This window comes from Acinonyx jubatus, chromosome C2 (genome assembly GCF_027475565.1).
Source record: "Acinonyx jubatus isolate Ajub_Pintada_27869175 chromosome C2, VMU_Ajub_asm_v1.0, whole genome shotgun sequence".
In the NCBI taxonomy this organism is placed as follows: domain Eukaryota; kingdom Metazoa; phylum Chordata; class Mammalia; order Carnivora; family Felidae; genus Acinonyx; species Acinonyx jubatus.
The window spans coordinates 72,880,234-72,904,081 of NC_069384.1; the positions used below are offsets into that span (position 1 = coordinate 72,880,234).

The 23,848-nt window shown below is 43.2% G+C and overlaps 1 protein-coding gene and 1 long non-coding RNA gene across 2 annotated transcripts in view; both read left to right on the plus strand.

Annotated features, from left to right (window-relative positions):
- Window positions 1-6,210, plus strand: part of LOC113599752 (uncharacterized) — a 36,363-nt gene extending 30,153 nt beyond the window's left edge. Inside the window, exon 4 of the long non-coding RNA XR_003420647.2 lies at window positions 4,056-6,210. This is a non-coding gene — a long non-coding RNA (uncharacterized LOC113599752). The remainder of the gene's footprint in view (window positions 1-4,055) is intronic.
- Window positions 6,211-14,660: 8,450 nt separating this feature from the next.
- ATP13A3 (ATPase 13A3) overlaps window positions 14,661-23,848 on the plus strand; it is a 100,740-nt gene continuing 91,552 nt past the window's right edge. Inside the window, exon 1 of the mRNA XM_053221047.1 lies at window positions 14,661-14,803. The gene's annotated coding sequence lies outside the window, so the exon portion shown is untranslated. The remainder of the gene's footprint in view (window positions 14,804-23,848) is intronic.

Below are 23,848 nucleotides of genomic sequence, written 5' to 3' on the forward strand. Positions count from 1 at the left end.
ATAATTTGTTCTGTAAAAGACCCTGTTAAGAGGATGAAAACACAACCTAAAAAGTGGGAGACAATATTTACAAGCCACATATCTGACAAAGAACTAGTTTCTAGAATATATGAATAACTCTCAAAACATAAAAAAAAAACCAAATCCAATTAGAAAATGGGTAAAGACAAGAACAAACATCCTTTTTTAAAAAAAAAAAAAATCCAATTAGAAAATGGGTAAAGACAAGAACAAACATCCTTTAAAAAAAAAAAGTTTATTTATTTATTTTGAGAGAGAGCGAGCATGAGCAGGGGAGGGGCAGGGAGAGAGAGAATCTCAAGCAGGTTCTGGGTTATCAGTGCAGAGCCTGATGTGGGGCTTGATCACATGAACTGTGGTGATTATCAAGCACTTACTATATACCAAGTAGTCTAAGAACTATATATACTTATGTAATCATCACAACAACCCTCTGAAGTAGAAACTGTTACTACTGGTCCCATTTCACAGACTCCTAGGCTGGGCATTGTAGGATGAATAGGAGTTAACTAGGTGAAGAAAGGTAGTGGTGGATTAAATGGGATCCAGGCAGAATGAAAAGTGTGTACAAAGGCACTGAGGCAGAAGAAAGTGAGGACTATTCAGAGGTCCTGTGAGTAATTTCAGATGGCTGGCACCCAGAAAGGACTAGGGGAAAAGAAGAAGCTGGAGAGAGATCACAGATGGATGGATGTAGATGTTTCTCATTTCCTCTTGCCAAACACGCACACACACACTGCATTTGGCTGCCTCCACCTGACTAACATGCAGTTTCTAACAGAGCCTAGGAAGCAATGCCTGGGTTCAGACTCAAAGGTTGGGTAAGTGTCACCCAGACACAAAGGAGGAACTGAGTGTTTGTGTAGAGGAAGTGGCATGAGATGTCTAGGCTGGAGTGTTTAAGGAACTGACCGATACTGGGGGTGGTTAGCTATGAAGTATGGAGGGAGAGGAGCCACAAATGAGCCCAAAGAAGGATAACTGGTATACGACCTGTAGGCCACATTAAGGAGTTCACACCTCATGGTGATTACAAAATCAATAGAAAAGAAATGATCAAGCATCTACTCCAGGCAGGCCCTGTGGTAGGGGCCTAGGGAGATACAGTGATGTGCACAGCCTCTAAGGAGCTCACAGAGTAGCTGAAGAAATAAAACCTGAGTGAATATAAGAAAACTAATTGATGATAAAAGGCCACATATAACAAGGAATACTTATGCAATGTTGGAGTTTATGGGAGGGAAAGACAATTGGCTGGAGAGGCAGGGATAATCAGAGTGGGGAAAGGAATGGGGCTTTGATGGACCACTTGGGAAGGAGACAGGGAGACAGCCTTCTGGATAGGACATCCGAAGCATGAATAAATAGATCTATCAGACATATTTGGACAAGACCAAGTAAGCCCTTGGCCAAAGGGTAGGTATGTTCAGGGAATATGAAAGAACCTTAGAACGGGTGCATATCATCAAATCGTGAAGAGCCCCACATGCAAGAGTAAGGAATTTGAATTTAAATCTCTATGGGCAAAGAAGGACCATCCTGTCCTTTTCAGTGTGGAGCAACTTGATTAAGGTGATCTTGTTTGGCGATTAATCTGGAATAAAAGAGAGAGCCAAATCAGGGAGACGATTTAAGTTAGTGCTTATGTCAAAGTTTGGAACAAGGTTGGCAGAAATAAAGATGAAATGTGAGGCCAGAGGGAAGAAAGTGTGACCCATCATTTCACTTTTTTTGTAGGAAACTTTGGTCCTCCTCACCACCAGCCCTGAACCCGCTGTGTTACTGGCTCTTGCTAGACATGCTTTCAAGGCAATAAGTGGTTTTTGAAGGGCCTACAATGTGCCTGACACCGAGCTGGGCACCTGGGGTGGGGGAAGAAAGATAAAAAAGACTGCCTTGTTGGAAGTTTATAGCTTAAAAAAGAGGAGGATGGGAGAAAAACAGATGTATATTAAAAAGAAAAATCACAGGGGGCCTGGGTGGCTCAGTCGTTAAGTGTCTGACTTGGGCTCAGGTCATGATCTCACAGTTCATGAGTTCCAGCCCCACATTGGGCTCTGTGCTGACAGCTCAGAACCTGGAGCCTGCCTCAGATTCTGTGTCTCCCTCTCTCTCTCCTCCTCCCCTGCTCATGCTCTCAAAAATGAATAAACATTAAACAAAATTAAAAAAAAATCACACTGGGGCACCTGGGTGGCTCAGTCAATTAAGCATCCAACTCTCGATCTCAGCTCACGTTTTAATCTCAGTGTCATGAGTTCAAGCACCACAGTGGGCTCCACACTGGGCGTGAAGCCTACTTAAAAAAAATTGCAGTAATACATGACATGAACAATGTGTTAAAACAGACCTGCAGGAAAGATGTGGAGAAGGGAGGCGGCATTAATTGTGCCGGGAGGTGGGACTTGCAAGGGGCCCTGAAGAATGCGAAGGGTGTGCAGGTACTTTTCTTGTCTTCCCCCGTTAGCCACAGGAAGAGGGAATTGCTGGGTCCCCCTTCCCGCCTCCACCAGCCTCATCACCTGGACTCCATACCAGCTGTTCCCAAAGGAGGAAAGGTCAAAGTGCATGCATACAACCTTCTCTTCAGTAATGAGTAGAAGTGGCTAATCTGTGCCAGGGACTCTGCCGAGAGGCTTCCAGCTGTCATTTCTAATTCTCATAACAACAAAATGGTGGTGGCATTGACTCCATCTTACTGAGGAAACCGGGTTCACAGCTAGAAAGTGGCTAAGCCAGGACTGAAGCTGAGTCCTTTCTAGCTTCAAAATCTACTCCCTTTCCTCTATGCCATATGGCTGCTTTGGGCCTGCATTAAGTCTTTATGAAGTCATGTGGTACACTTAAAAGACACACACATAGCCAACATTCAATACTTGTGCAGGGAACTGGGTATTTACCCAAAAAATACAAAAACACTAATTCAAAGGGATACATGCACCCCTGTATTTATTGCAGCATTATTTACAATAGCCAAATTATGGAAGCAGCCCAAGTGTCCATCAATAGATAAATGGTATATATATATACCACATCTTTTATATATATATATATATATATATATATATATATGTAGTATATATATACACATATATATATACACACACACACACAGACACACAGACACAATGGAATATTATTTAACCACAAAAAGAATGAAATCTTGCCCTTGCAACCATATGGATGGAGCTAAAGAGTATAATCCTAAGCAAAATAAGTCAGAAAAAGACAAATACCATATGAGCCTGCTTATATGTGGAATTTAAGAAACAAATGAGTAAAGAAAAAAGAGATAGAGAGAAACCAAAAAGCAGACTTGTAGCTACAGAGAACAAACTGATGGTTACCAGAGGCAGGGTGGGGGGAGTAGGGGGAGGGGGTGGGAGGGTGGAGGATGAGTGAAACAGATGGTGGGGATTAAAGAGTAACTCATCGTGATGATTGCTGAGTAATGTACAGAATTGTTGAATCACAATATGTACACCTGAAACTAATATAACATTGTTAACTATGCTGGAATTGAAATTAAAAAAAAAACTAAAAAAAACCTTGTGCAGTGAATAAATGGGTAAGAACAAAAGACTAAGCTTCTCAGTAGGGGCAGCCGCTGGGAAGTGCGTCCCTGCGTCCTGCAGGATGAATTTACTTTCCTTGCTATTGCCAGATCAGCCATCAGACCCCAGGGTGCAGGGAGGCACTCCCCAAGCCCAATAGAAAGACACCTCTCAATGGAAACTAAACCACCAAGTTGTGTGGATTTGTCACACGGTTACTGAAAGTAGCCTGTCCTTGGTGCTGGCAGTTCAGAAGGGAGAATACTTTTCCTGAGTTTCGACGTCATTGACACAGCTCCTCACTGTTTATCTATGCCACCAGCCTGATAGCACAAGTTCACTTGTTTTGTTTTGTCAAAGTTGGCAAATCTAAATTTCATTTTGTGGTATTCTAATATATTCGCGAACATCCAAGAGAAATCTGCCAAATAAAATATATAAGATACATACTTTAATGTTTGAATTTCTGTGCGTCTTTAGGATGGTTTCCTAGGAGTGATATTTCTGGGCCAGAGTAAACGGCTATGTGAAATTGTTAGCTATTGCCAGCTTGCCCAGGAAACTGATTTCCATCTGCAGCGAATTATAGCCGTGACAATACAGCGACAGGACTGTGGCAGGGAGGAGACCCAGCGGCGATCCCACCCTCTCTGCAGCAGGGGCGCACCTTGACCGACAGTTTGCCCCGTGCTGCCGCACCTGGGGCACTTCCCAAATCCTGGCCCGAGAGGAGACACCATGCCGCCACCCCGCCACCCCACCTTCCCGGCCCAAGGCTTCGGCTGCTCCGTGGCAGGCAGGCAGAGGGCATGTTAAAGCAAAATCGGCCTCGTTAAACTGAAAAGTTCAAGCAAATGTAGCAATTTGTTATCAGAGTGCAGTCAGCTCTCTCAGAAGACTCAGTGGGGACCAGAAGATGGGGCCAGGTGGCCTACAGCTGTGCTTTGAAGAAGACAGTCCGGGCCAGGGCTGGTCACCTCCCATCTCTGGGAAGACAGCAGCCCACGTTTCTCTCAGCGTTGCTCTTTCAGCCTCTGCTGACATCAAGGATCTCCTGCAGAGGTCCTGACAGCTGGAGAGCGAGCTGCTTTTGTTTCTGACAGCCTCCCCTCTGCGATGGTGTGTGAGCCTCTGCCGCAGGGCAGGCACCGACTGGTGACGAGTACATCTGCCCAGCCTGAAGCCGAGCATGCGAGCATGCGCTCTGCTGGGCCTTGCCACCGGCTGCCCGGGATCGCCACCACGTGCGGAGAGGACGGGGCTGTGAGCTTCCTGAACATGGGGTTCCGATCTGCATCTGCACGCTGCTGCCCACAGTCCGTGGGACTGACACTCGAACAAAAGCCGCTCGGAAGTGGGAACTGGCGTCAGTCCGAGGCTTTCAGTAGACATTCACAGGACAGAGTTGGGACTAGAAGCCCTTTGTAAAGGTTAATGTCAAGTGAAATTATTGTTATTATTAGATAGGTACTCGATGAATGTTTAACCGGTGATTAAATAAATGATGTGGAGAAAAAGGGGATGGTAGGAGTAAGTGTTCCAGAAACTCCGATTAGCATGAGGGGAGGGGCTGCTGAAGAAGGGTGATGAGGATGGGCTTATGGGAATGGGGAAAATTTCTAGCTGGGGAAACGCTGCGCCAGCACTCAGCTCAGCAACAAGCACAATTTATCTGCAGCAACATCCTGGTCAGCGGGGCCTATAAGGAAGTTGTGAGAAATAGGGTCCAAAGGTAACTCAGTGATAGCTAACATTGATCAAGAGTCACTTTGTGCTAGGCACTGAGGTAAGAGCTGTACCTTGGTAAACTTGCTCAATCCTCAGGGACAGCCCAGTGATGCAGTTACTATTATGATCATCCTCAACCTATAGAACAGGTAATTGAGACCCAGAGAAGTTAATTAATTTACCTGAAGGCTAGTGAGAGCCAAACCATTTAGTGCTTTCAATGCTAAATTAGGACTCTGACTTTCCACAGTGGCACAGGGGAGACCCTGAAGGTTCTTGAGCAGAAGAGTAACATGGTAATATAAGTGCTTCTGAAAAAAGCAATAAGGCACAGCAGTTAGGAATTTGGACTTTGACACCAATCTGGTGTTTTAAAAATCCCAGTTCTGCCAGTTGCTAGCTGTGTGATCTTAAAACACTTAAAAAAGTTTTGTGTGTGTGTGTGGGGGGGGGCAGGGACAGAGAGAGGGAGAAAAAGTGAATCCCAAGCACAGCCCACACTGTCAGGGCAGAGCCCCAGGCGGGGCTCGAACTCACAAACTGGGAGATCATGATGTGAGCTGAAATCAAGAGTCACTTAACCGACTGAGTCACCCAGGTGCCCCCTAGCCTAATCTTAGGCACATTATTTGACTGCACTGTACTTCAATCTCCTCATCTATAAAATGGGGGTAATAAAAGCATCCAGCTGTTAGGATTTTATGAGGAATAAATGAGATAGGGAACTGCGGAGCCCTTAGAACAATGATGGCACGTATGTGTATGACAAGTGTCAGCTATTATCAATGTGTTATCTGTCCACTGGATGGACTAGAGAGGTCAGAGGCAAGGGAGGCAAGCAGAAGGTTGATGGCAACTGGAATAGAGAGCAAGGTATTTTAGGGGTGCCTGGCTGGCTCAGTCGGTAAAGCATGTGACTCTCAATCTCAGGGTTGTGAGTTCAAGACCCACATTGGCATGGAGCTTACCAAAAAAAAAAAAAAAAAAAAGAGAGAGAGAGAGAGAGAAAGAGAGAGAGCAAGATATTTTAAAGTAAGATCCAGGGGCACCTGGGTGGCTGTTGGTTAAGCACCTGACTTCGGCTCAGGTCATGATCTCACGGTTCATGGGTTCGAGCCCCACGTTGGGCTCTGTGCTGACACCTCAGAGCCTGGAGCCTGCTTCGGATTCTGTGTCTACCTCTCTCTCTCTCTGCCTCTCCCTCACTCACACTCTGTCTCTGTCTCTCAAAAATGAATAAATGTAAAAAAAAAAATAAAGTAAGATCCAGTGGAAGTCATTCACTGGGCATGTGGGATAAAGAAGAATAGCTAATAAGGACTTTCAGGTTTCCACTCTCACTAACTGGGAGAAAAAGGACTTCTGATAGCAACAGAAAAACTAGGAGAGGGACTAGTGCTTTGAGGGCAAGACAATTTGGGAACCATGGGAGTGATGTCAGGAGGACCTTGGGTTCTACAGTGGCCTATCACCTTGGCAAAGGCCTCCTTCCTCCTCCAGGCCTCAGTTTTCCCATCAGCAAAATGAAACTTTTACCCTTGAGATCTCAAAAATCTCTCCCAACTCAGATATTTTCCAGTCTCACCTGGGAGTGCTCTAACGGGAGAATAAATGCTGATGGCCTGGCTCTTAGGCTTTATGAGGTTCAGGCCTAGGTGACAGGAGGAAGGCAGTAATATAAGAAGAGGACCACCCCCCCCCTTATTTTTTCACACCCCCTTAGGTGTTATACCTCGTGCCCTGTGATAGCGCCCTCCTCCAGGCTCTCCAAAACAGCCCGTCCCGTAGATCCTTGCACGCCTCAAGAGATTTTAGGCATTGGTTTCAGAGAAAGTGAAGTTCAATGTTTATTTGATTTAGCCACACTCTCTTTCACTTGATTGGTTCCTGACTTGGGCTTTGTTTTTCTCCCAGATTAGAGAAGAAAGAGGAGGTTGTTTTTAAAAGTTCACTGTCCTTAGCACTGGCGTCAGACTCACAGCAACAGTGAAACTGAACCCTTGTAGTGGCAGCAGACCAGGAGAGCTTGTATTTACAAGAGGGCGCACCTGAGGGGTCAGAGCACTGTATGCCCAAGTGTGCGCCTGCAGATGGCCTCCGGCAGGTGCCTCCGAGTGACTTCCGTTCAGGATGGCTACAGGAGAATGGGCAGGAACTCTTCTGAGAAAAGCTGCATTTTGAAATAGGAGTTTCACATAAAATAAAATAGAAGGACAAAAACAGGGCTGGGTAATGAAAATGTTGAATGTATGCCGATCAACTTAGGTAGAAACAAACACCTGGGGAGATATTCTTCCCCCGGTAAAGTATCGCTTAACTCAACATAGACACCCCTTCCTCCTTTTTCTTTTTTTTTTTAACTAGCAACTGTGCCTAGAACTTTTTCCTCAGGTTGTGACAATATTTAGGAATTAAACTCAGGAGGTACAATTAATTCTAACACATAGTGATTGATAGTCATTTAAGAAACTTTAGGGTGCCTGGGTGACTCAGTTGGTTGAGCGTCTGACTCTTGATTTCGGTTCAAGTCACAATCTCAGGGTCGTGAGATCGAGCCTCACATTGGGCTCTGCACTGAGCCTGGAGCCTACTTGGGATTCTATCTCTCTTTCTCTCCTCACATGTCCCAGCTCATGCTCTCTTTCTCTCTCAAAATAAATAAATAAACATAGAAAAAAAAAAAAAAAAGAACCTAACTGAAAAAGAAGTGACTCAAACTTAATGACTAGAGGGAACTTTAACAATAAGTAGGTTTTTTTCACATCATGCAGAATCATCACTGCTATTTGTGTTAGTAAATATTTACTGGGTATTTCTGTATTTAAAGCATCCTGTTTGTCAAAAGTATTTTATACACTTTATTTTTTTAATTTTTAAAAGTTTATTTATTTTGAGAGAGAGGTGAGAGGGTGCATGCGCGCATGAGTGGGGGAGGGCTGAGAGAGGGGGAGAGAGAACTCCAAGCAGGCTCTGCACTGTGAGCCCATAGCCCAACGTGGGACTCAAACTCACGAACTGTGAGATCATGACCTGAGATGAGTTCAAGAGTTGGAGGCTTAACTGACTGCACCACCCAGGTGCCCCTTTTATACACTTGAAAGCACTGTGCAAAGATGTTAGCGTGTTTGTTGGATTCACAGACTCTAAAAAATGGTCCCTGTCTTACAGAGAGGGAAACAGAGGCCTAGGAAGCAAAAAGAATTACCAATCATCTTTCTCTATTTTAAGTGATAGCACCAGGCTCTCCTGAGTCAAGGAGACGAGACACGCAAATAATTGATAATCCAGCTCAAGAGAGAAGACATGGAGAAATTCAACCCCTAGTGTTTAATTCCTCGTTTGTACTTCATTTGAATTGTGCAGGCTTGTTCCTCTGAAGGTGAACGGGCAAACTGGGAACCCAAGTCTTCTGAGCAAGGCTGGGGAGACAGGAGAGCAAACTGAAAGGGAAGCAGGCAGAGAAGTGACTAGATATGGAAGCAAATCCCTGGGTCCCTGGAGAGAGAGTGCTGCTGAAGAGTGATAGTGACTGAGACCTGACACAAGTATCAGATCTCTAGGAAGAGGCCTGGGAGTCCACTTTTAACCAGCACCTGCAGGGACTTCCGTGATTGGCTAAGTGTCAACACGGAGCCCATAGGGAAAGAGCGAGCAAAGTGTGGGGAGAACCCTGCTTTGGCCCAGTCGTTCCACTGAGGCTGATCTCAGTGACATAATCAGAAGTATGGACAAAGGTTTACACTTGAGAATGATTTATAACGCCTCTGTTCTCCCCTTGTCTCTCTCCCCCTGGCCTCATCACGCTGAAATACTTGCGGTTCCCCTAAAAGCGCTGCATCCTCTCTCTTGTCTCTAGGCCTTTATACATATGTGCATTTCATTTTCCATTCTTCACTATCCTTCTAGAATCAGCTAAGTGTCACCTCCTTCAAGAAGCATTTTTCTCTCACTAAATGTTTTGGGCTGAATTGAATCTACGTGTTGAGGCCCTGACCCCAATGCCTTGGAATGTCACTGTGTTTGGAGATCGGGCCTTTAAAGTAGTGATTTAAGAGGAGTTAAGATGAGACAGTTATGGTGGGCCCTAATCCAGTCTGGGATGGTGTCCTTGTAAGAAGAAATTTGTACGCACAGACACCGGGGATGCAAGCCCAGAGAGGAAGGACCATCAGAGGTTACAGACCACCTGTGAGTCAGGGAGAGAGACCTCAGAAGAAACCAGACCTGCATCTTCCAGACCCTGGAAGAATGAGAAAATACATCTCTGTTCGTTGAGCCACTCAGTCTGTGCTGCTTTGTAAGTTCTTTCCTCTTTAGGGTACTGAAACCCCTTGTGCGTCCTTGTCTCATGTTATATATTGATTGTTGATGTCTGTTTCCAAGTCACTTTGCTTCTGCCTTTGGAGTTCCTGGAGGCCCAGACTTGCTCATTTTTGTATCATCAAAGCCAGCGCATTGCCCCATTCTTGCAAGGCAAGAGTTCAACAGACGCAGAATGAATTAATTAATATGAATGGAAACAACATGCAACGTAAATGATAAGCCATGTGGGACTGGATAAGGAGACTATGGCATATTGATACAACTAAAATAACGCTTACGACCAATTTTTAGTAAATCGGGGAAATGTTTATATTCTTATTTTAAGTGGAAGAAGGTCAGGTGACAGATTCTACCTTTAGGATAAATGCCACCATATTAAAATGACTCAAAAGTGCCGGAAAGGACATGTGTATGGCTCTCACAGTGCCTCGCCTGGGCAGTGCCATCATGGATGTTTGTCTTTGTTCTCGCTTCCTATTTTACAGATTTGTGCTATGCTGCTTCTTACTGCAAGTCTTCCTTACTACCCAGGAAGTTTCCACAACCATCTGTACTCACCTTCTTTGCTGCGTCTCTCTTTCTGTGTCTCAACTTCCTGGTTTCTTTTATTTCTCGGTTTTACTACCTTAAACTGTAAATACCTAGGAACGGAGCGGTGTTCTGTGCTACTGTTTCTTCAGTGCTTGGCACATTCTAAAACACATAGTAGTCATTCATGAAATAATATTTTATTTTATTTTATTTTATTTTATTTTATTTTATTTTATTTTAGAGAGAGTGAGAGTGCAAGTGGGGAAGGGGCAGAGGGAGAGAGAGAGAGAGAGAGAGAGAGAGAGAGAGAGAGAGAGAGACAGAGAGAGAGAATCCCAAGTGGGCTCCACACTCAGCGTGGAGCCTGACTCGGGGCTTGATCCCATGACTCCAGGATCATGATCTGATCCAAAATCAGACGTTGGTTGCTTAACCCACTGAGCCACCCAGGCGCACCACAAAATACTTCTTCAATGAATGGTGACCACAACAACCACAGAAAAGAACGTATTATTTTTAAGTTTATTTATTTTGAGAGAGAGCGAGCGAACGAGCAGGGGAGACGCAGAGAGAGAGGGAGAGACAGAATCCCAAGCAGGCTCTGTGAGATCAGCACCGAGACCAATGTGGGGCTCAAGCTCATGAACTGAGAGACCATGACCTGAACTGAAGTTAAGAGTCAGGTGCTTAACCCACTGAGCCATGCAGGTGCCCTGGTATTTTTTTTTTTTTTTTTTTAAGAAAATTCTCACTAAACCTCTTTTCCCTATGTCTCACAAGCCAGGAATAAGTGAGCAGAGGCAATGGTTTGTCACTATGAAAAGAGGCCAATAACTATTCGGGTAAGCTTGCATCAGGAAAAGGGACGAGGTGGATCCTCAGGGAAGAGAAGAATTTTGTAATTCAGGAAAACTGTCTGACAGACCCTGGTGTACAATATGCTGAGGATGGGGAAACAATTTTGTCCACATTTTGTCAGAGCTCTCCAATATCCCTTACCAATCAGTCCATTTGCTCCCTTATGACTTGAGGTCATGGTGAGATAGACACGCATGTTTGCAATGAAAAGTTACTAGCAAGGGGCACCTGGGTGGCTCAGTCGGTTGAGCATCTGACTTCAGCTCAGGTCATGATTTCACGGCTCGTGAGTTTGAGCTCCACGTCGGGCTCTGTGCTGACAGCCTGCTTTGAATTCTGTGTCTCCCTCTCTCTCTGCCCCTCTCCCGTCCATGCTCTGTCTCTGTCTCTCTCTCAAAAATAAATAAAGATTCAAAAAATTTTGAAAAAAAAGTTACTAGCAAAACATATGGAACATTTACGTGCTACAAGCAAATACTTTTTCCTCTGAAGTTGAGCCTCAGTTTCATTTAGCAACGAACACCCACATCCATCTGTACTTGAAGACGAGAGGGAACCTGTCTACATAGATACCAGATCAAGGTCTCCTTCCAAGGCTTAAAAACTGCTGGGACTGTTTGTGGGGCCTTCCACCGAGATCCTTATGGGAGTAACACTCTGGATTCATCTGGGTTTCACCCACAGACTCAGAAGGAAGTGAAGCCCATTGGGCCCGAAGCAAAGATGGGGATCTTAGAAACACAGCTGCAAGTTTGAGCTTGTGTATAAATGTTCCTCTGCATCATGCACGTGCTGTTTTCTGATTTGCTTGGCTCTGAAGGCTAAGCTTTTGGGCTTTAAATTTAATCCCAACAGACCTGAATTGAAGTCTCTTAATTATGCCTATGATGTAGTAAATCAACACCCTATTAGGAAGTCATTCAAGTATTAAATATTTAGGAACTTATTACAAGGGAATTGCAACATGTAAGCCCTCTGGCGGAAGAGACGCTGCTAATGTCTTTTGCGTACAGAGCTGTGCTGGCTGACGTTGTGCAAGACAGTGCTGGGCTACTGTTCATATGCCCCAAAGCCTACATCCCATCTTTTAAATAATGAAAACATTCAGTATAATGCCTCTCCTCCATCTTTCCTACCTTTTTTCTTCTTGCCTTTTTGTGGCCCCTTTTAAGTTGAAATTAAATCCTGAGTTGCAGCGAAAGAACCTTCATTCATTCAACCAACATTTCCGGTATTGAATAGCTTCTGTGTACCAGGCACTGCTGTGAGCACTTGGGATTTATCAGTAGATAAAACAAAGATCTCTGCTCTTGTGGAGCTTATTTTCTAACGGGGAAAACTGACCAGAAACAAAAAAGCATAATAAATAAGAAAATTGAATAGGTGTTAGGACACAGGTGCTATGGAAAAAAGATAAGCAGTAGGGCCAAGTGATGTTGGGGGTGGTGGGGTGGGGGCTGGACTATTAAACAGGTGATTTGCCACATGGAGAGACCTGAGCATACGTGGAGAATGTGAGGCAGTTAGGCAATTAAACATTTGGAGGAAGAGCTGCAAGAAAGAGCAACCAGAGTAAAGGTCCTGAGGCCACAAGTGCTGCCTGTGTCAGCAGAACCCCAAGGAGACCATGTGGCAGGTAAGGAGTGAGCCAGGGTAGGATAGTAGGAGGGGATATCAGATAAGGAGGTGGGGGGAAGCGGTCAGGAAGGCCTACGTAAGTATGTTTGATGGCTTTTCTAGTCTACGCAGAAACTGGAAGAGGTCAGGTGATTGAACAAAGGCTGGTTCTTTGAACAAGCAGAGTGGAAACCTGGGAATCAGACCTGGACTTTGCTTTTCTTTCTACCACGAAGTTAATTCCTGACCTTGGGCAAGGCCTATTTCAGAGCTTCGATCATTTCTAAGGCTCTTTTCGGTTCTAAGGTCCTGTGACTTTAGGCAGCCATTTACATGTGATTTAAGTGGCCAGAAAATGTCTCTTGTTAATTTCCCTTCAACTTCCTTTTTAAAAAAAATTTTTTTTAATGGTTTTGTTTATTTTTCAGTGTGAGAGAGAGAACATATGCAAGTTGGGGGGGGGGGCGGGTGCAGAGAGAGAGGCAGATACAGAATCTGAAGCAGGCTCCAGGCTCTGAGCTGTCAGCACAGAGCCCGACGTGGGGCTTGAACCCACGAGTGGTGAGATCATGACCTGAGCTGAAGTCGGATGCTCAACCGACTGAGCCACCCAGGCACCCCACAACTTCCTTTTTTTAAACTTTCTATTATGAAAATATTTCATATGTTCAGAGAAATGGAAAGAATAGTACAACAAATTCCTTCCCCTCTTCCATGTAAATGTTTTAAATGTTAATATTTTACCATATCTACTTTATCTAGCATCTATCTTGTTTTGCTATTGTCAACCCATTTGAAAATTGCAGATATCATGGTACTTTATCCCAAAATACTTTCCACAAGTATCTCTTAAGAATAAGAACAGGGGCACCTGGGTGGCTCAGTCGGTTAAGCATCAGACTTTGGCTCAGGTCATGATCTCTCAGTTTGTGGGTTTGAGCACCGTGATAGGTTCTGTGCTGACAGCTCAGAGCCTGGGGCCTGTTTTGGATTCTGTGTCTCCCTCTCTCTCTGCCCCTTCCTCGCTCACACTCTGTCTCTCCCTCACTCAAAAACTAAATAAACATTTAAAAAATTAAAAAAAAAAAGAATAAGAACAAAATCAGGCCGCTCTTTCTGCCTGCCAGTCCTGTCCCATGTTTTAATAAAACCACCCTTAAAAAAAAAAAACAAAACAGATTAAGAACAATACCATTATCACATCTAAGAACAACAAGATTGATTCCACAATCTTATATCCAGTCCAAACTCAAAATTCCCTTCATTCTAAGTATTCCTTTTATATATTACCAGGATTCCAATCAAGGTTCACACATTGCATTTGATTGTTATGTTTTGTTGGTCTGTTTTATTCTAAAACATTCCCTGCATGGTTTTGTTTTTTGATTGTTTATTTTCAAGAACTGACTTTGAAAGAGTTCAGACTAGTTGTCCTATAGAATGTTCCCACTTCTGGATTTGGTTATTTTCTACCAGTGTCTAACTCGTTCTTCTATCCCCTGCATTCTCTGTAAACAGGAAGTTAGATCTAATGGAAATTTGTGAGTTTTAATTAAAGTATAATGTAATCTGGGAAGTGGTAATCTGTTTTCTCGGTATTGACTGGATTTATCGCTATTTTAGATTGTTGGCACTTTGTAAGACCATCGTTAGCCTCATGGCACTCCATCATCCCTCATGTCTACCCATGAGGGTGGGATAGTGGAGATATATGGACAGAGGGGAGTAGCACTGAATTTAGAGTTTAGCTCTGAAGTTGATCATTTTCACTCTTCAATTTCCTCATCTAAAAATTGGAGTAATAATGATTTCCTTTTTAATGGATTGTTGGGCTCACATGAAATAATAGATAAGGAAATTCTTTCCTTGGGGGTGCCTGAGTGGCTCAGTGGGTTAAGCAGTGTCTGACTCTTGGTTTCAGGCCAGGTCATGATCTCACGATTTGTGAGTTTGAGCCCTGCATCAAGGTCCATGCTGACAGTGCAGATCCTGCTTGGGATTTTGTCTTTCTCTCTCTCTGACCCTCCTGCACACTCTCTCACTCTCTCTCTCTCAAAATAAATGAATAAACTTAAAAAAATTCTTTCCTTGTAAAATGAGAAGATCTATATGGAAACAGATCTGCTTTAGGGAGTGACACCAAGTGGAGAGGTGTCCTGGATGCATCTCAAGTAAGTGAGCAACGTATGAATCTATGTATCTGTCTGTCTGTCTGTCCGTCTATCATCTACCATCTACAGTGATGAATTTCTAGTACCTCTTAGAGTTATTGGGAAGAGCTGGGCGGGGGTTGGGCATGGCCAGTTTTTTCCCATGATGATTTAGTGGCAGTGGTTTTCAGTTGAGAGCAATTTTGCCCTCCAAGAGGACGTTTGGCAGCGTCTCAATACATTTTGATTGTCCAACTGGAGAGCTGCTGCTGATGTTTAGTGGGTGAGGGCCAAAGATGCTGCTAAATATCCTGCAATGCACAGAGCAACCCCCCACCAGACCCCCACTTCCAAATGATCTAGCTCAAAGTGCCAATATAGAAAAACCTGATTTCATGTGAGGCACAATTAAGTACTGAACCTTAGTCCACAATCCTGGACCAATTCTTCAAATAAATACTGGGATTTGAGGTGACTTGCACCAAAATTCCATGCCCTAAGGTAGCAGGTTATGAATAGGAGAAGAAAGACAGAAAGAAAAAAAAACTGAAACAAAAATTTTAAGTACTTCGATCAACATAATTGCTATGGTTCAACTGAGCTTCCTCCCAGGCTAAAATAGAAATTAAAATCAGTTGTATAGTTTTGATGATCAGAAAGGATAATTCCTAAGGGACATTGCATTTCCTAAAATAAAGCTTAACATGAAATTCTCATGAAGTATGCTGTAATAATACAAAGAACGATAGTGATGTAGTAATGGGATGGGCAATGTTCTTATTATTTGTGCAAAAAAGTGCAGAAGTAAGCTCCACGCAGCTATTTATTATGACAATTTGGATTTTAAAACACTATAGGGAGGGGTGCCTGGGTGGCTCAGTCGGTTGAGTGTCTGACTTCAGCTCAGATCATGATCTCATAGTTCGTGAATTCGAGCCCCACATTGGGGTCTGTGCTGACAGCTCAGAGCCTGGAGTCTGCTTCGGATTCTGTGTCTCCCTCTCTCTCTGCCCCTCCCCTGCTCATGCTCTGTCTCTTTCTCTCTCTCTCAAAAATAAATAAACATTTTTAAAAAGTTAAAAAAAACTATAGGGAAAACGTTCAGGTGATGCTGTTAGGGTGATTGTGAGGCACTAAATACGATTCCATTTGGAGCCTTCTGATGGTCTAATTCAATGACAGAATTGAATTATGGTACTTGGAGGAATATAAGGTTTAAATAAAGCACTACTGAGCCATGGCCCTCCTTATGTTATTTAAAACCCTTTGTAAATATACTTTTTTTTAGACATAACATCTTTATTGGGATATTACTCGCATACCATAAAAATTACCCTTTAAAGTGCACAAGTCAGTGGTTTATAGCATATTCACAGTTACAAAACCATCACCAGTATCTGACTTCAGAATATTTTCATAATCTCAAAAGGAAATCCCATACAGGTTAGCACTCATTCTTTATTCCCTCCTTACCCCAGTCCTAGCAAACATTGGTCTACTTTTTATCTCTATGGACTGGCCTGTTCTGGAAAATTCATAGAAAAGGAATCATGTAATATGTAGCCTTTCGTGATGGACTTCTTTTGTTTTGCATAATGTTTTCAAGGTTCGTCCATGTTGCAACATGTATCCACATTTCATTTTTTATTGCCAAATAATATTCCATTGTGTGGATATATTGTATTTTGTTTTTTCATGTATCAGTTGATGAACATTTGCATTATTTTCATTTTCTGGTTAATATAAATAATGCTGCTATGAACTTTCGCATGAATGTTTTTATCATGATAGGGTATTGCATTTTGTCAAATATTTTCTCTGCATCTATTGTGATGATCATATGATTTTTGTCCTTTATCCTCTTAACATGGTATATTACATTTACTGATTTTTCTGTGTCTTTTTTGTGTGTCAAGTTGTCTAAGCTATTTCTCCAGTTATTCAATTAAAGACTAATCTAGATGTTGCTATGGAGGTATTTTGTAGATGTTATTGACCATATCCTAAAGAATATGGGTGAGGGGCGTCTGAGTGGTTCAGTCAGTTAAGCTTCTGCTTCAGCTCAGGTCATGATCTCAGCTTCGTGGGTTCCAGCCCTGCATTGGGCTCTGTGCAGACAGTTCAGATCCTGCTTCTGACTCTGTATCTCCCTCTCTCTCTCTCTCTCAAAAATAAATAAACATTAAAAAAAAAAAAAAGGAATATGGTTGAGCCGAATTCAGTCATTTGAAAGGCTTTACAAGTAGAGCTGAAGCTTGCCTAAGGAAGAAATTCCATCTAAGAGTGCCGGTCAGCCCTTCCTGAGGACCAGCCCTGCAAATTTCAGCCTTGCCTAGCCAGCCCCCATAATCATATCAACCAAATACTTGCAATAAATCTTTTAGTATATATCAATGTATATCTTCTACTGATTCCATTTCTCTGATTGATTCCTGACTCTTACAAGAAGGACCAAAGTTATTGAAAAATGTGTAAGAATTCTAAACCTCCTTCTCCTGCATTTAAGGATATAGGCTAATTTGTTCAATACTTTTTGAGTAGTACCACCTGTTGGTTGTTCTAGTCGCTGGGCCTATAGGAATGAGCAAAACAGAGAAAGTTCCTATCTTCATGGAGGTTATATGTCAACAATAACAATTACTGACCATCTACTACCGTGGCCACATGTTGTGGGCAATAAAAAGGTGTATACATGACCCTACCTTGTCTCTTGGAGCTTGCAAATTAGTCTGTGAATATCTGGATTGCTATGGAGGAGGATGGACTGGGCATGATTTTTATTTTTAGGAACACATAACTTCTTTTCTTTTCTTTCTTCTTTTAATTTTTATTTTAACTAGGCTCCACGCCCAACTTGAGGCTTGAACTCATGACCCTGAGATCAAGAGTCACATGCTCTACTGACCGAGCCAGCCAGGCACCCCTCAGGAACGCATAATTTCTTATGGAGAGATAAAATCAAGTATTTTAGGAACCTAAAGGAGCTTTAGGTACTTCTTAAATAGTTGAAATCATTAGGTTCCTGTGACTTCTTTAAAGGTATGTGTATTTTAAAACTGAGATTAAGTTCATAAATTTACTTGAAGATACCTTAGAGTAATCATATAAACTTAAAAAAATTGTGAAGGGGCTTTTTAGGAAAGCCCCAAGAGGTTTCACTTGGGTTGTCTTTGCTGGTAATAAGGGCTACTTAAATGCATTCAAGGAGTGTAGTGACAAAGAACAGTGTGGAAATGTGGACACATTTCTGGTGTTCTTCACCTTAAAGTCTTGGGCTCTTGCATTTTGCGCAGCTGTGTGGAATTTGCAGCACCTCGAGCTGTTTGGACTGTGATTCCTAGGCTGGATTAGATTCCAGGTAACCTCACAGGGGAGGTGTGTTTTGGATCAACTCACTTTTGAAATGTTTATGAAAGACATTCTTTGGCAGTGGGACTTGCACACAGGAGCTCAGCCTTACCTTACCGATTCTGGGGAGGCATCTCCACCTTGAGGAAAAACACTCAACAAGGAGAGCACACGGGTTCTTTTTCTCCATGACTCTAAGGAAGCACCTGTCTTCAGCAAATGGAAGATAACAAACAGCCTTCCAGTGATCCTGAGGTATTGACCCATGGTTTAGAGTGCAATGAAAATCTGCTGACCTGAGCGGGGCAACCAGGTGCCCATCTGACCTACAATCCTTTCACTGGGCCAGTCTTTTTTGGTGCCAGGAGTGCAAAAGAAACAGTTGAGCACATGTAGCTCAGTCTTGGTCTTCATTTCCTCTGGTAGCCAGAAGTTTCAGCTCCAAATAGGTCACAAGTGACTAGTCCCTGAGAGACGCACAGAAGTAGCTGCAAAGGTCGGGGGAAGTTTTTAATGACTACACAGAAGACCAGTGTGATAGGCTTTGAGGAGCTGCTCTGCTTGGCATTTGAAACAGCCGTGTGGTGGAACTCCTCAGAGACAGAACGACAGGTGTGGAGATGTGAGCCTGGGGCCTGAGTCCCATAAAAGAGACTCTGCTGTGCAAAAAACCCATGTCTGTGTAGAGGAATCAGCTTGCAGGACTCCAGGGATGATCATGAGGGATTTCCAGCATTAAGTTCAGAAACCTGAAACTGCATTCCCCAAGTGAAGAGTTGGGGTTGGGATGAACAATCTGTAAAATAATTCCAACCTGGAGATGTTGGCATCCCATGAAGGGAGATACATGTTTCTATTAACATACATTTTCATGGACCATTTGTTTCTGAAGCCTACATTTTAATGCTACTTCACCGATACAATTGTTATAGTACAAATGATGGGGTACAGTTACAATCTTTTTAAAAAAATCTTTTTAACATTTATTTACTATTGAGAAACAGAGAGAGACAGAGTATGAGCATGGGAAGGGCAGAGAGAAGGGGAGACACAGAATCCAAAACAGGCTTCAGGCTCTGAGCTGTCAGCATAGAGCCCGATGTGGGGCTCGAACCCACGAGTGTGAGATCATGACCTGAGCTGAAGTCGGATGCTTAACTGACTGAGCCCCCCAGGTGCCCCCATACAGTTACAATCTTGACATTATTTCTGTATGATCTTATTGGCTCAGAATACAATTTCAGACCAGCTCAAGACTGGGGACTATAGTCTCACCTCATACAAAGAGGCAGGATATCATACAGCAGGGGACAGGCAACTTTTTTTTTTTTTTATAAAGGGCCAGAAAGTAAATATTTTGGGCTTTGTAGGTCATATAGGGTCTGTCACGACTATTCAACTCTCCTGTTGAATCACAAAAGCAGCCACAGATAATATGTAAGCGAGTGAGCATGGCTGTGTTCCAATAAAACTCTGTTTATAAAAACAACTTGGGGTTCCAGAGGCTAAAAGCACGGACTCTGGAGCCAGGTTCAAATCCTGCCTCTACTATTTGCTAGCTGTGTGACCTTACAGAACTTAGTTAACTTCTCTGTGCTTTGGTCCTTTTATCTCTAATTTGATCATAGTATTTACCCTACATGTTATTTTAAAGATTAAATTAGTGTATTTGTAAAGTACTAAACAGTGTCCGGCCGATAGTAAATGCCATATAAGTGTTTGTTAGATAGTTAATTAAACTATCCTGTGTAGTGGGTAACATTATTTACATTAAAATTGAAATTCAAGAAATAAATATGTTACTTCTAAGAAGGCTAAGTCTTGAACCCAGTTTTCCTCTCTTCAATACAATTGCTCTTTACTCAGCAGAGGTGAAATCATTATATCTAAATACAGGGAAATTCTCTGTAACAGCCTATGAGGTAGCTCTTGTCCCTAAAACCATCGTTTAAAGGGCTGTTTGTATTTTTCCTCTCTCCTCATCCACATGAGGAGTTACTGTAAGCAGCGGTGTGTTGGAGCTGGTTTGTGTTGGCTCATTAGAGCAGATTGCTAAATTTTCAGGAATTTTGTGAGCAGCTGAAACTGTTGGTAGCCCGAAATTGGCCATAGTGGGAGTATTTACACCAGGAAATTGGCAGGTGCTAGAAATCTGGGCTGTTTTCCTCTTGGAGGACTGGTTTATTAACATGTGACTGGCTCTATGCCATCAGTGAGCACTCCTCCAGCAGGGGCCCTACGTCTTAAACAGTGAGTTGGTGAATAATATTCAGTGTCATGTGACCCACTAGCTTCCAGGGCACCATGGCCTGAGAAGAATTTGGGGCCCCTGGCTTTTCTTTCATGTCAGAGGCAAAAAAGATTACATACTTTGCTCAGCAACAGAAACAGGTCCGTGGTAGTTCCTGGACTCTGATTTCTAGACATCTGACTCACAGCTCTGCTCCCTGTTCCTGTTCTAACACACACACACACACACACACACACACACACACACACACAAACACACCCCTGCATGGTTCAAGCTAAATGGGGACAGAGTAGCTTAGGAGGAGCTAAAGGAAGGAAAGCTTGTTAGGCAAACGTCATAATCAAAGAACTTTTAATGGCTGCTCTTTCTATGGAAGGCAGTGAGTGCTGTGGTGTTTCCCCCCCAGTCTTTCTTAAGGTAAAGTCTTTCTAATCTAAACACATGTCCTCTAACCTTTTAAGGAAGCAGCAGAGGAAATACAAAAGGGAGTGAGAGTCAGTCAAAAGGACAATTAGACAAGTCGCTTCCTCTCGTGAAGTTGTGAAACTCATTTTTCATTTCTACAAAATGGGAATCATGGGACTCCTGGGTGGCTCAGTCCGTTAAGCATCTGACTTCAGCTCAGGTCAGGATCTCACGGAGGGTCTGAGCTCTCCATTTAACTCAGTGCTGTTAAATGCTTCAGATACTCCACCTCCCTCTCTCTGCCCCTCCCCCTGTCTCTGCCCCTCCCCTGTTCCCTGTTCTCTGTCTCAAAAATAAAAAAAAAAATAAAATAAAAAGGAAATCATAACCATTCCATTGCTAGTCCGACATAGTGGTTGTGAAAATCAATGATAATCATTTATCCTCAGAGCTAAGCGCTGAGGACCCAGAGACGGGTTAGTTAGGTCCTTGCTCATGAGGAAGTCAGAATCTGGTGCTTAAACAGATATTCCAAAGAATTTGGATCCTAGAGGACAAATGACTATTGCTTCATTTGGTCATATTGGGGAACAGTTGGCTCTGGAGCCAAGTTCCTGGGTTGAATCCCGGCTGTGCTGTTGTTTACTAGCTCTGGGAACCTGAGTGAGTTATTTCACATCTTTTCCTATTCTGTAAGATGAGATTTTAAGCTTTCCTCAATATCATTTGTAACCATAGAGATGATAATAATACCTAATTCCTAGGATTATTCTCAAGATTAAATGAGATAATACATGTAAACTTTCCCCAGGTCCTTCGCCTATAAAAAATAGAGAAAACAGTAACTGGTACTTTCAGTATTGGCAACGCTGTGATGATCAAATAACACATGAAAATATTTAGAAATATAGAAACAAAAATATGAGTACAACATAAACAAATAGAAGATAGAGACACTAAACAGATACTCCGTTAACGTTGTAAGTGTAATGAATGAGATGCACAGAAGAGAGATTCTTAGCCTGGGATTCAGGAAAGGCGTTTGAAAGAGATGATTTTTGAGATTGTAAATTCATCCACTCATTCATTCGTTCATTCATTCATCCAACTACAAAATTTGAGTGTCTACCATATGCCAGGCTTCATCTAGCGCTGGGTATGTAGTAATAAACCAAATCGACTCAGTCTGTGCCAGTAGCAGCACTAAGAGATGGCGTGAGGGGATATTTTATGTGTCTCTTCCCATAATTCCAAAAGTCCTTCCCCCATTTACAAAAACTGACAACTGACTTTTTCACTCTTAATAAAGTGCCATGCAAACACAGCCTCAGGACAAACCTTCATTTCCTCTTCCAAAAAGACTGCCACTTTTTTTTAAATGCAGTTTGTTTGTTTGTTTGTTTGTTTGTTTGTTTGTTTATAGACAAAGAGAGGTAGAGAGAGAGGGAGAGAGAGAGAATCCCAAGCAGGCTCTGTGCTGTCAGTGCAAAGACCAACACGGGGTCCAATTCCACAAACTGTGAGATCATGCTATGAGGTGATATATCAAGGGTCAGATGCTTAACTGACTGAGCCACCCAGGCACCCCAAAGATTGCCACTTTTAAGCTCCTTCTAGAAAAATTCTGGAGCTGCAGCTGGTCCTCATCTGGTCTGGTGGGAGAGACAGGTGTTACATACATACATAAACTTGCAGGTAATTGTGATAATGGTTATAAAGAAAACAAATGGAGGTCATCAGAAAATAAAGGAAAGAGTGAGTGGCCAGGAAAGGCCTTTCTAGGGAACTGATGCATACACATTTAAACCAAGAGCTGAATTTGTAAGAGTTAGCCAGGCAAGGAAAAAAGGGAAGAGGCAGAAAGAACAGGTTTTGCAAAGGCTCAGAGGCAGGAAAGAGTTTGGTGTGTTTGTGGAACTGAAAGAAGGTGCAACTATGGTTGGAATGAGGTGAGGTGGGGAAGGAGAGCTGGGGTATAAGGAGAGCGATGGTGGAGGAGTGCCAGCGAGGCAGGCCACTTCCAACACTGGACCTTGTACGTCAAAGATACTCACATTTTATTCTCCGTGAACTGGGAGCCTCCATCAAGAGCTGTGCTCCAAGTCCCACACAGTAATACACCCTGGCTGCTATGTGAGAATGGATTGGAAAGGAGTTAAGGGTGAAAGTAGGGGAATTAGTTGGAGGCTAAGGCAGCATCCCAGGTGAGCGATGGAGGTGGCTTGGGTTTTTCTAATAGCAGTTGAAATGGAGAGATGTGGAAGGATGTGAAATGGGTTTGGTATTGGATTGGAAAAAACGACTGCCAGGTTTCTGGAGTGAGCAGTGGGTGCCTTTTGCTAAAGTCGAGAAACCTGGGAAAAGAGCTGGTTTGGGGAAGAAGGGCAAGAGTTGAGTTTTGGATAAGTGAGTTTACGAGGTAGGAGTGAGACATCATGCGAAGATGATCGGGACATATGGTCCAGGGACTCTGAAGAGAGACAGGGGTTATGGGTATGCAGATGTTAGCTACAGCCATGGTGTAGAGGTCACCCGGGGGGACTGCATGTGGGTCAGTGCTCTTATCCTTTCTGGGTGTCCCAAACACCTTTGAGAAGCTGATGAAAACTACACTTCTCCCTTTTATAATAAAAGTTTTTGCTTTGAAGTTTAAGCAATTTGTAGACCCGTGAAGCCCCCCCACAATTCTTGTGAAGTTGATAGATGACAAATTAAACAAACAAAAATTTGTGTAGAGAGACACATGCACTCTTGAGCCTGAACGTGAGCCTGGGCCCCAGCACCACTGAAAGGTAGGATAGAGGAGACACCACCATAAGTTGAGAGGGAGTAAACAAAAGGGAGTTCCAGAAGCAATCTATGGAAACTGGGAGAAACTTGTCTCCAGAGTAGGAGAAAAATGCTGAAGAACCAGCTTGAAAGATAAGGTCTGAGAAGTATCAGCTGGAGTAGGCAACAGTGTGACCTTTGGCAGGCTCAGGACGGGACCTACAAAGGGTGGGCTCTCTCAGGAGCAGGCCCTGCCCCTCTCCAAAAGCTGGAATGAGGGAGAGACACCGGGT